At 39.5% G+C, this 13,328-nt stretch overlaps 2 long non-coding RNA genes across 2 annotated transcripts in view; both read left to right on the forward strand.

The window, feature by feature from the left end:
* The window catches only part of LOC119359027, a 6,274-nt gene extending 4,150 nt beyond the window's left edge, over window positions 1-2,124 (forward strand). The window contains exons 2-4 of the long non-coding RNA XR_005172358.1: window positions 1,068-1,234; window positions 1,376-1,435; window positions 1,584-2,124. This is a non-coding gene — a long non-coding RNA (uncharacterized LOC119359027). The remainder of the gene's footprint in view (window positions 1-1,067; window positions 1,235-1,375; window positions 1,436-1,583) is intronic.
* Window positions 2,125-8,734: 6,610 nt separating this feature from the next.
* On the forward strand, window positions 8,735-12,515 carry LOC119359028. The gene is made up of 3 exons (XR_005172359.1): window positions 8,735-8,869; window positions 10,471-10,574; window positions 12,221-12,515. It is a non-coding gene; the product is annotated as an uncharacterized LOC119359028 (long non-coding RNA).
* Window positions 12,516-13,328: the final 813 nt, after the last annotated feature.

The following is a 13,328-nucleotide window of genomic DNA, read 5'->3' on the forward strand; positions in this document are numbered from 1 at the left end:
GAGGGTCCCCAGTTGCATGTCCACCATCGACTCGCAAGTACGAGTGTGTGTGTTTGTTGATGGTCCCCACTTGCATGTCGACCATCGACTCGCAACTAGGGTGTGTGTGTGTGTTTTGTCATGGCCCCCAGTTGCAAGTCCATCATCAACTCACAACTAAGGGTGTGTGTGTGTGTGTGTGTGTGCGTGTGTTTGTCGAGACTCCCCAGTTGCAAGCCGAGTATCGACTCGCAACTAGGTGTGTGTGTGTGTGTGTTTTGTGGTGGCCCCAATTGCAAGGCAACCATTGACTCACAAAGAGTGTGTGTGTGTTTGTTGAGGGTCCCCATTTACAATTATTCCATTTTTGATAGTTTTTTTCCTTTTTTGATGTAATAAAAATTTACAAGGTACTTTTTTATGAAACCCCTAAAGAAAAAAAGATTTCTAGTTTGTTTTAATATAACTGCAATTTTGATAGAGACCGAATCTGTTACATACTCAGAATTTGTTCAGTAAGACTGAATTTGTTAGATTCAGAGTATCATAGAATTTCTGAAAATTTAAGAGCGTGGTTATGTGGCAGGGGGTGATTTAGGTGTAATTAGTAGCATCGTTCTAGGCTTATGTGAAACTTTTGAGCAGGGGAGACCCCGACTTCATGCAGACTGAAATTAATAGTGTGTTGGTTATACAGACTGTTTTTTTGTTCATTCATACTGAATTTGTGTCCATCTAAGGCTGATTTTTTTTGCTTGATCGAGGTTGTAATTCTCCCCCTGGTCAGTTTGAAATTCTCAGTGGTCAGTCACATACTTTTGTTTTTCCAGAAATGAATTTTGTTGTGATTCAGACATGGAACCCTAGGAGTCATACAACTCCGATTCTAGGGGATTCTATATACTTTTTCCTCTTGTTTTCATTTCTGATTTTAGACATTCAATTTTTTCCCATTGGCTGGTTCCTCCTAATATGTCTAATTATGTACGTGCTTGTCACAATACGATTACAACAATTTTTCCATGCTCAGTTCATACTTGACTATTCTTCAAAATTCTTTGTTTATCTATTCTTGTTTCTTTTTACAGGGGGATGTAAGCAGAGATACCAACCATCAAAATTCAGAGAGCAATATCATCATTGAAGACCTGGACCAAACTTTTCATGGCAATGTTTCTGAAGTTGAGGCCTCTAATATTGATTTAACAGAAACGGATGCATCAGATGGCATGTTGCTTGATGGTATCAGAAAATGGTAAATCATTTTTCACGGCACCAAACTTTTTTGTGTTTTCGTGCTTCTTTTTTGCCTTCATAAGTTCAGTCTTGTTTGAATATAATCTGTTCTATAAGAGCCTAATTTTCTTTTTTGTTATTTTGGTTTTTTTGTATGCAGCTGCAAAAGAGCGATGAGAGTAAACATGGGAGGAATGTTTTGAAGGAGCAAAGCAGGAAGGTAAATTGTTTTTTATTTCAATTAACATCTTTTACCTACCACGCCATCGGTTTTTTTATTATAAGTAGTGTGTTATCATGCCAAGTACTTTTTTGTTTGATAGAGCTGAATTACTAATTTTAACTTGTCTTTTTTGCTTGATTATCAGAGGTCAAGGGCTCACATGGGAACAACCCAAGAATGTTTGAATAAAGGAAGAGCAAATGCGTATAGCAGATTTAGCATAGGGTGTTCTTCCAAGATAGTCGACAGTGTTTGCAAAAGCAATTACAGAATGGAGCTTGTGAAGAACTCTGGATTCGGATACATGCTTGTGAAGAACTCTGGATTCAAGCAATTTTTCCAAGTCCTACATCTGGTCCCAAGCTTTTTTTTACAACAAACAAACAAATTAAGCCCACAAACACAAGGCCTAGGCCCAGGAAACTTGCCGAGAGTGTGGGGGTGGTGGAGGGGGAGAGGACGGCCCAGCCCTGGAAGCGTCCAACAAAAAAGGACGAGCAACGACAAACAATCGAACGACTGGGTGACAAACAATCGAACGACAGAACAAGAACAGGGGCGATCAGGAGGCTACAAACAGGGTGATGTCATGTTAGATGTGACATAATTACCGTTAGGTGCCAACCTTTTTTGTGTGTGTCGAGGACTACCTATAGCGTCATCTTGGTTTAAGTTTTTTTAACACATACGCTTACATACATGCACATATACTCAACGCACTCATGCACACACATCTTACCCTTATGAGCATCTTCGAATTACCGAGTCGGCACATCATTTTAAAATTGATAAAGTCACCACATGCGCATTACAGTCGACGGGAACGGCTCCTCTCACTGACCGAACATCGCCGGAAGATCCGAAATAAATTCAAAAGAACGTGAACACTTGTGTCAAGTCTAAGACATGAACTCTGCTGGGCTGGTTGCACCATATAGATCTTGGTTTATGCTTCCTGCGTTTTAAATTTGTGACAAGTCTTTGACCAATAATTGCAATAGTACTAAGTTGTGATTTTTACTCCCTCCTTCCCATTATCTAAGGTGTCTTAGTTTTTCTAAAAAAAGTCCCCAGATCAAGGCGCTTTAGCTCTCTTGTACGGTTGCCACGATTTTTTCCTCACCTATTTTCTCTTGTACGGTTAGCTATCCAACCAACCATTTTGAGCGCATGAGAGGTGTTGAGGCTCGAAAACTGTATCGGTCAAATGGGTCGTGGAGTCTTTTCCTCGTGCAACTGTACGACTCAAAAAAAAAAACACTTATGCGTTAAATCTTGTGTGAAACACTTAGGCGCCTAATACAATGGGAAGGAGGGAGTATGACACAACGTCCTGAGCATAAATAAGTTGTTTCTAATATGAATCCAATGATATCAATTTTGTATCACATAAAATATACACCAGTAATTGCTGGTCCAGAACCTATTATGTGAAGTATTTAAAAAAAAAAATTGGGAGTACTGAAACCAAAACAAAACCACATGGGTTACCATGCATCAACCACAGGACAAAGTCAAGGCCCAGCAGGCGAAATCAAAGATCTTGTGCCAAACTCTGAAATGGGGCCTATCTCATGACGGCAGGTTGCAGGGGCTTTGAGGGGTGGGTTGAAGGGGTGGCATGAGCGCATGGATCATGACAGTGAATAGGGAAAACTCCTTATCGTCCATAGGCACTAGATTAAGTAGGACCAGGGGGAATAACAAGTTATTACCAAATACAAATATAAGAATCTTATATCTGTTTCTTTATGTCAGACGCTTGGAGTCCTATACAAGTGATTCACAAGTCAACGGCCAAGCTATTTTCTTATTTTTATGTTGGAGTGGAATGTTTTTTATAAGTTTTTGTTTATTTATTTATTGAGTTTTTTTATGAGTGGGACAGTCAAACTACTATATTAACATCCGAAGATCCCAACTATCAGCACAACCCAAAGAGGCAGGGTGGAGAGGAATGCAAGCAAGGCGGGCATACCAAATCCTATGTGGCGCCTATAGCGTTAATTACAGGTCAATTGGTACAACACTCACACTCAACATGTCCTCTGGTTGAGATGGTTAGGTGGACAGTGGTATCCCCAATCCACCAGGGTTCAAATTCTGGTGCTCGCATTTATCTTGGATTTATTTCAAAAATTCCGGTGATACGCTTTCAGTGGGAGGAGACGTTCCCGTCGACTACGAGGCGCCTACAGTGACTTCATAAAATCTCAAGATGATATGTCGGCTCAGTCTTTCGAAGGTGCTCATAGGGGTAGGTTGTGCGTGTGTGCGTTTATAGGGGTGATTGTATGCGCGTTTATATGAGCACTTGCGTCTGTACTGTGTTAAAAAAATGTTAAATGACCTGTAGGCACATTATCTCTCTTCCCCCATCGATTTTGGAAACAATCTACAAGCTCGTGAATGCTATCTCTCTTATAGCGAGATTAGCATCTGTCTCCCCTGAACGGCTCTCACGTATAGGACGGCCCATTAGCGATGTCGCTCGCTTGCTAGTTCAGTCCTTCGCTCACTCGTTTTACATACGGCTTCATCCATTTATTTCCTTTTTCTTTTCTTTTTCTGGTTTTACTCATTGGTTTTCTTCGGTTTACTACTTTTTCATCCTTTTTGTTCGTCTCTTTCAAAGTTTGACCAGTTATTTATTTATATTTCATCCATTTTTTTTATTAATTTTTACTAGTTTTTTTCTTTTCTTTTCTTGTTTCATTTGTTTTTTTGTCTGTGTTCCTTTAGATTTTTATAGGTTGTATTATTTTCTTTGTATATTTTTCGTATAGGCCAGAAATATTTTTATATATGCTTAGCATTTTAAAAATAGATGATCAACATTTTCAAAACATATATTTTTATTGCCTATTCTTCAATAAATATTTTAAATTTTTTGTATACACCAGGAATATTTTATGTACAAATGTTTGATATTTTCTAATGATTAACATTTTTTACAACATATATTTTATTTCTAATTTTTCCTTATACATTCTACATTTTTTTAGACATCAGCAGCATTTTTTATATACACGTTAAACATTGTCAAAATACATGATTAACAATTTTGAAAACTTATATATTGTGATGACTATGTTTTTCCTTACATATTGTACATTTCTGTATACAGCGGAACCATTTTTCTATACACATTTAACATTTTAAATGCATGATTAAAAAATCAAACAAATTGGAACCTATAGTATTTTTTGATTTCTACATTTTTTCATACACATTTTAAATTTTTGTATACATTTAATGTATACATCTGAAAAATCTTTTCTTACACGTTTAATATATTTTTAGGCCCTGATTAACATTTTTAGGAAACATTTGTAAACTTATAGTATTTTTTGTTTCCTCGTCCCATACGCATTGTACATTTTCTGTATACATTATTTTCTATACACAATTACAATTTTTTAATGCATGGTTAATATCTTCGTAACTTATGTATAAAAAAGTGATTTTTATAATGAACATACTCAGAAGATTTCGAAATATAATCAAAAGTTCAATAATGAAACTTAAAAAGAATAGATAAAGAGAGAGAAAAAGAGAGAGAAAAAGGGGTTGAGGGCTGTGTCCGCGGTGGCCCGGCCCAATCGGACGGCTGCCTTCAGCGAGATGTCCTAAAGTCTCGCGCTTGAAGTGTTTTTTGCTGTTTTCTAGGCCGATTTTCTCTGGTTTTTTGCTTTGTTTGATTTTAGCAATTTTTTTCCTTTTGTTTTTTCCTCTTTCTTGTTTTTCTTTTTTATTATTATTTATCGTTTGTAGAAATCTAAATATTTCATGATTTGTTTCATTTCGCAGTTTTTGGAAAATTACAAACAATTTCAAATCCGTGAACTTTTTGTCAAATTCACGATTTGGTTTTCAATTTCGCGTAGTTTATACAAAGTTAAAAACTTCCCAAATTTTATAAAAAAATATTTATGCACTTTTTTCAAATTTGGAAAAAAATTGGTTTCGTGATTTTTTTCCAATTTCATGAACTTTTTCCCATATGCCGTGCAGTTTTTTTCATATTCCTTAACTTGTCAAATTGATGAACTTATTCAAATTTGTGATTTTTTTTACTTTATATGAATTGTTAAGAAATTTGTGATTTTTTTGTCAACGGTGAATGGTGAAACTGATGGTTAGAGTTCTGCAATCGATTGTCGAGACGATTGGTCAACAACGAACGCTGGCGGATCTCGGCCCGCCCATGAACTCCACCGCGCCGTTGCATCGGGTGACCTCGTCGCCTCCAATCAAGCGTTCTTCGGCTCGACACCGACAAACCAACTGCATCGGGGGACACTGGCCGCAGGAGGCGCGGGGTGGATGTGAGCGAGACCGGCGCTGCGAGGCCTAGGGCATGGCGGCGGCGTTAGAAAGGAGATGGGATTTGTTTGTGCCGGCCCCTGGGTTTTGTGGGCTTTGGTTGGCTGGCTGCGTTTTTATTTACTTTTTTTTAGAATTGCAATGTGTTTAAGTGGACGTCCACGTACGCTATTTAGGTTAGTGTGCGACATAGTGAGATAAAGTTTAAAGCAGTTCAGGTTCAATGTAATTTTGTTTTTAAGAGTCGTGCTGTTAACTTTGAGGCACACACTCTAGCCAAGTTCTCGCTTTCTCTAGAACAGGGACGTCACGTCTGATTTGGCCTACCTCACGACGTAAACTGTATCCTAGACCTTCTGAGTTTGATGAATAAACTTGGCTTTTATCCCCCACGCCACAAAACAATGTGCTTATTTTGATTTAGTTTTCCAAGCACATCTCTAAACACTGTGGTGGAGTGTGTTGATTGTGGAGCCCTAGGGATGTGTTTCATAAGTCAACGTCCAATTCCCTTGCAAAATTTAAAAATGTCTACGAGATATATTTTTGAAGTGATACAGTTCATTCATCACGAAGGTTTTCTTTGGCAATGCTGAAGAAATAAACAGATTTCACCCGCAAGAAAAGAAAAGAAATAAACAGATTTGTTCCGGTAGAGCAATACGCTGACTCTAATTGTGTCCCTTCATTGTGCCGGTGCCGGCATGTTGGGTGCCTTCCCCACCGTGAACCCGCCGTCGACGACGAGGTTGTGGCCGTTGACGTACTTGGAGTCGTCGGACGCCAGGTACAGCGCCGCCTTGGCGATGTCCTCCACCTCCAGCACCACCCCTTCCATCTCGTTGTGGCCGGTGCTCCTCGCCGCTCGCCTCCAGGCACCAATATGGCGTCAGTGTTAAAAGGTGTATAAGATCATTGGCATAAGACTAGCAACTAGAAAAAAAATACAAGGAAGGCTGGCGGCGCGCCAAGCGTCTCAAAGTCTCGCATATCAATCGCGTACGTTTCGTGAATAGTCACGCGAGCGCACACGCTATATGCATGTGTGTGTATTTAGCTTATCTCTCTCCTATGTAGCACCTCAACTAAATGAAACACGAGGACTCCCCTTATAAACGGGTTCGATTTTTTGTCCACAGTCGAGGTGGTACTAAACTACACCTACCCTTCCACACCACTGCCCTCCCACGGCTGATGAAACAAGCCATCCTTGATGGTCCACGTTGGTTGTGTCAAGGCCCAACTTGCAGCTGCCATGGGCCACGGTCCACTCCACATGCAATGCAAGGTTGGCACTGGGCATCAAACGTGTGACACCTGTGCTCCCATCATACCAGTTCCCTACCTCTGGATGAGACAGTGCTCGGGTCATTAGATTAGGTGGTCCATTACGCTTCTTTTTGCGGTTATTAATTATTCCCATAAATGGCTTCATCTATTATGGTTAACCGCTCCCGTAAATCTCTCAGATTCGTTGAAGCAACGTACTCCCTCAGTCCGTAAATAAGTGTACTTCTAATTTTTGTCTTAAGTCTAAAAATTTAAATTTTGACCATCTATATACAAAAGATTAGTAACATATATTACATCAAATTGGTATATTATGAAAGTATATTTCAAAACAAATCTAGTGATACTAATTGAGTGTTATAAATGCGGTTACTTTTCCCTATAAATTTGATTAAAGTTTTAAAACTTTGACTTAGGACAAAACCTAAAAGTACACTTATTCTCGGACAGAGGGAATAGCTGGTATGGGTGACATGTTATTTTGTGCTTGAAGCAAAATACTCTAAAGATAGATGCATAATTCACTAATACTAGATGCTTAGTTTATGTATGTAGCAGAAGCATTATTCAGCTGCACAAACCATACTTCGTAGCTTTTTTTCTCCAACCACTGTGATGTGGTGTGCTTCCTTGATTTTTCATATATGCTTCCATGTGGCATGCTTGCACTTCTTTTTTGGGTTTAATATCTATTTAGTTACTTCGTACATACTTTCATAAAGCTTCATAGCTTGTCATTCCATACTTAGGCAGAAAAAATAAAATGACAAAAAAATAAAATAAGCATGCTTCTTTTTGCATTGTTCCGTGCTTCAACACTAGGCCACATGTGTAGTTTAGATTCGTATGAGTTGCTTCCTGATTGTATCAATATTGCTTCAACACTTATGACGGTTTGTATCTAGGCGACATCGATCAAATGCTATGGACGGAGCAGCAGACGTGGAGAGATTCGATGTGGGATTGAGAAGGGAAAGGTGGAACTGGAGGGGTGATCAAGAGTGAGAAGGGGATGCAGCAGTTGAGAAGTAGATATGGGTGACTGGGTATGCATGTAGAGCTGCCGGTAGTACTGGGAGGGTGATGGGGACAAGCATGGCACCAGATTGGATATTGAGATCTGGCATGAGTAGAAATAGAGGGTACATCAACGAGGCAGTGATGGTGTGTTGATCGTAGTAGCCCTCGTACAGGACGGTGGATGCAAGGACCAAGGAGAACGAAGCACTTCCCATTGTAGTCAGGGATCGCGGGAGTGGGAGACGATCCAGAATTGTGAAAGTGTTGCTCATGATATGCCTCGTTGGGCCAGTGTCAAGGGCGACGATGTGCTTCTTGCCTTGGCTCTAGTCGGATTGACGGTGGGGGGCATGGGCGACGAGCCGCCGACGCGCTGCTCCCCGTGGCTCCGATCGGCAGCGATGGCGTGGGCACTGGTTAGGGTTGTGAACAGGGAATTAGAGAGATGAACCGAAGGTTTATATACGGCGGTTTTGCTATTTTACAGCTGAGTGTTTTGCAATTTGTTGATGTTCAAATTGTTGTCCGTCCGTTTTTGCGCGGAGATTCACGCTGGTTTCTGCAATTGTTCGAGCTTGTTCCCGGGTCCGGTTTTTTGTCTGGTGTGGTTTTCTCTCTGTCCGTTACCGCCGCCCGGGCCGACTCTTTTCATTTCGTTTTCTCTGTTTCGATAAGGCTGAGGGAGAGCTCGAGCGGGGAGCAGAGGATGGGATTCTCCCCGTCCATGGCGATTTCGAGATCTCCCACCGCCTGAGCTTGATCTCTCTTCCCTTTCTCTTCGACACCTGTGTCATGGTTAGTTGTTCCTCTCTCTCTCTCTCTCTCTCTCTCTCTCTCTCTCTCTCTCTCTCTCTCTCTCTCTCTCTCTCGTGTTTGTTGTTCTGCTTGTGTTGTTCCAGATCTAGGTCAGTTCATGTCGCCCTCTCGCCATCTGATGCAGCCGCTGGTATGTGTGATTTGCTGGGCCTTGTGATACACGCGTGCGTGCTCCTGTTGTAGTTTGTAGATGTAACGGTTGTTTTCCTTTTCTACGTAGATATAACATGCGGGATTTTGTAGGTGTAGATGTAGCATGCGGGATTCCGTGGCAGATTTCTGTAGATGTAGCTACAGGTGCTGGATTTTCTGTAGATGTAGTGTGCGGGATTTCTATAGATGTCCTGCTCATGTTCCTGTAGGTGAGGTTTGTATAAATGCCTAGCTCTTTCCTGCTCATGTTCTGATGCTCCTGTGTGTATTCCTGTTCATGTACTAAGTACATTTCGCCTCCTGATTTGTTCTTGCGGGATGTAGGTGTTTAGTTCCCCTTGTACCATGTTTGTTTACTTCTTGCAGGGATGGTTTGAGTTTAATTTCAGTGTAATTTTATCTCAGCCTTTGATGGTCATTTACTCAGTTGTTGCGATTGGATTTGCAGTGTTATTTTACACTGTAATTCATCTCAGACTTACAATGTAATTTTGTCCCAGACTTGCAGTGTAATCTCAGTACTGTATCAGTGTAATTTCTTTCAGATTTTGCAGTGTAATTAACCTGATTTTTGAACTGTAATTTGTGCCAGTCTTTCAGTGTAATTTGTCCCAGATTTACATTGTAATTTGTCCCGGATTTACAGTGTATATTGAGTGGATATTACAGTGTTATTTGGTTGTAATTCCAGTGTAGACTTACAGTGTAATTTTATCTCAGTATTGCAGTGTAATTTGTCCCAAATTTATGGTGTAATTTCTACCAGATTTATAATTTAATTAACCTTTTTCAGTGTGGTATTGAGTGAATTTTCTATGTTATTTGATTGTGATTGCAGTGTAGTTCATCCCAGCATTACAGACTTCTAATTGTAATTCACCCATTAATTCCAGTGGATTTATAGTGTAATTTGAATGTAGTTTCAGTGTAATTTACCCCAACATTAGAGTGTAGTTTACCCAATAATTCCAGTGTGGGTTGTTATTGGATTTTGAGTGGTTTTGTCAGTGTATTTTAGCCCGTCTTGCACACTGTTTGCACATTAATTTTGTCTATTTTCCAATATAATTAAGTCCAGTTTGCTCAGTAATACCATTGGTTCCTATATATTATTTAGCTAGTATTCAATGTTCCTTGCTTGGTTCGGTACTGTAGGGTGGTTTTCATTTAGCTCACTTTAATGCCTTCTTCATTGAGGAATTCATCGTCTCCTTGTTCAAGTGAGTCTTCTGGTTCTTTTTTTTCCTCCTTCTCCATTCCTTTGACCCGTGCTTGAGTTCGTGTTAGCTGCTGCTCTACTGCAATCAACATCTTCAGGCACCTGCAACTTTTAGGGATTTCTTTTAGTTATTTTCTTCTGAAATGTTATGAGTTTCTCTTAGGTTCATCATTGTATTTCTGAATTTTGTGGTGTGTACATGTTGCAGATTCATGTTATAGAACAGGTTTGTGTACCAGGGATTACATTCTCCTCCTCCATCTTCGCTTGCTGCCACTTCATTATGCAAGTTTGCCTCCAATGTCTGCAAATGTAAGTTTCAATGATTGTTAGTGTGTTTTTCTTTGGCATTTTCTTGTAATAGTTATTCAGCTCTTGTTTTGCTTACATTGTCATCTTGTTGTGATGAAACTGTCATCTGGTTTGCTCACTTGAATGTTCGTAGATCCATCTCCTGAATGTACCTGCAAGATTCATCACAAGTTTAATTTTAGACATCTCATGAATGTCCGTGGTATTTTTTGTTTTTGTCACTTTACCTTGTATATATTGTCGGAATGAAGGAGCGCAGTGAAATAAAACGTTTCTTGCATCATAATTTTGTTAGCCTTTTACCCTTTTTATGTATTTTTAAACATCTTCCCAATGTTTTAGCAACTATATCTCACATTTAGTATGAGTTATTCCTGTGATAACTCAGTAGATCCTCTTCAGTCACTACCCTCATCATGCTCCTGTCCTGTCACAATTGGAAAGTAGAATGTTAGTGTTAACATAATCATGAGTAGCAAAGCATTTTAGTAATAGATGCTTGAATGTATTCTGTATGCTTGAATGTTAATGCTAGTATTTTGTAATGTCTGCATGCTTGAATGTATTCTGTAGATTGTGTTTGTTCTTATGCTCTCTGCTTTCTATGTTCTTTCTATGCCTGAATGTTTTCTAAGGCTTTTACACTGCAAATTACTAGGTAAAAGTGTAATTACCTGAGTTTTCTTCTAGTTTATTTTCACTATGGATTTTACTGGTTTCTTAGTGTAAAACCCCTAGATTTTTGCACTAGAATTTCTAGAGATTTATAGTGGAAATTTCTAGGTAGCTACAGTGTAATTTTTCCCTGGCATTTACACTGTAATTTAATTTGTAGATACCTACAATTTAATTTACACTGTAAGTAGTACCTACAGTGTAAATTACACTGGAATTTTTACAAGGTACTTACAGTGTAACCTACATCATTCCGGTGTAACTTACACTGGAATTTAATTTGTAGATTCTAGGTATGTACAGTGTAATTAAACTGCAATTTACCATGTACTTACAATGTAAAGCTAGGAAATTGTGTGTAAAGTTTGGCTGCTGCCAGTGGCAAGTAACCATGGATAGATAGTCCATTTTGTATTACAAACCAGGTTACTAGGTAATTGCATCATTTGTCTCATGTTTACACTGGAATTTATATCAGATTTATCCCACACTGAAATTATAGATTTTACAATTTTTTGTATGTAAATTACTAGGTATGTACAGTGTAGTTAAACTGGAATTTACTGTGTACTTACAATGTAATTGCACAATTTGTCTCATGTTTACACTGGAATTTACACCAGATTTCACAAGTTTTTGGGATTTACACTGTATTTTTTTTTATGATTTATAGTGTAAATTACTAGGTATGTACAGTGTAATTACATCATTTGTCCCATGTTTACACTGGTATTTATGGGGGATTTACATGGGAAATTATGGAGAATTTACACTACAATTTAATTACATGGGGATTTGCACTGTAATTTTCTGGGAATTACACTGGAATTTTATAGGATTTACACTGGAAAATGACTACCACTTGCACTATAAGCTTCTGAATGTTTTCTGAATTTTTCCTGTATTTTTTATGTTAATCCCCATGTATCTTTCCTAGAATTATAGCTGATCTTGATCTCTCTATTTTGAAGATGAAGAAAATTCCTTCAGATTTTGTTAATGAAAGAGGTGAAGAGAGATGATGGTGAGGAGTTTGTGTACGATTGTTGCTGACCTGTTGATTCCCCGATCTCCCATGGCCGCCTCTCCCTTTCCCATGGGCGCCTCCCAGATTTGTTCTAGGCTGTTAGGTGAGATCTTTGTAGTGGTTGATGGCAATTGGCGTGTTTTGTTGTGCCTGGGATCGGACAAATCGGGTCAGATGTTTACCCGACCCGTTTAGACGATCAGGAGGTTTTTTTTAGCTATCTGCTGATTTTCCTGCTCGCTCACGTGTAATGTGTTGATTGGTCAGGAAATTGACTGTTTTCGAATTGAAAAACAGTCAAATGTCAAATAGACAGTCCCTTACTTTATATATAGCTCACTTCTACATCGTTGGATGAATCCCTCCAAACGAACGACAAGGGGCTGGTCTGAGGAAACACATGGATTCAGACGTCTGAACTAAAGTGTTTCCCATTGTTGATTGTTGCCTTGTCTATCATTGTCTACCCCAACAGACAGTTCTTTAACATATACATGCACGAGAAGAATTGATCCATGCATACCGCCATATTAATTTGTGAGAATCCTTGTTGGAATTTTGCTAGTAGGCCTTTGGCCCAAAGCCCAACTAAAATTTTGAAATTCTCTTGGCCCATTCATGCACACATGTGAGTGGAGTGAGTGAGGCTAAAGTTTAGTCTCATCCCAGAAGTTGAGAGAGAGTTGCACCTTCTTATAAGGTGAGCTCTTCTACCACTTGTATGAGCATGAGAAGAGGAGACCTACACGCGCGCTCCTCCTCCTCGCTCGCCGCGGCGCGGCGCGGCGCGGCCGAGCCGAGGACAGAGCTATGCACGTTGTCTATATTTAGTAATTTGCTCATATTTACAACAATCCAAAACCTGATTATAGTCAATTTACTCCGAGTGGTTTTGCTGCGCATCTGAAGCCGCCTGCCTTTAAGGGGGCGCAATATAAGAGGTGGCGCACGAGAGCAGTCTACTGGTTTCAGACATTGGGCTGCTATGATGCCACCAAGGGAAAGCCTGGGGGCGATCTTAATCCAGCACAGCTGAAAGCTTTTGAGAAGAT

The sequence above is a fragment of the Triticum dicoccoides genome, chromosome 2A (assembly GCF_002162155.2).
Source record: "Triticum dicoccoides isolate Atlit2015 ecotype Zavitan chromosome 2A, WEW_v2.0, whole genome shotgun sequence".
In the NCBI taxonomy this organism is placed as follows: domain Eukaryota; kingdom Viridiplantae; phylum Streptophyta; class Magnoliopsida; order Poales; family Poaceae; genus Triticum; species Triticum dicoccoides.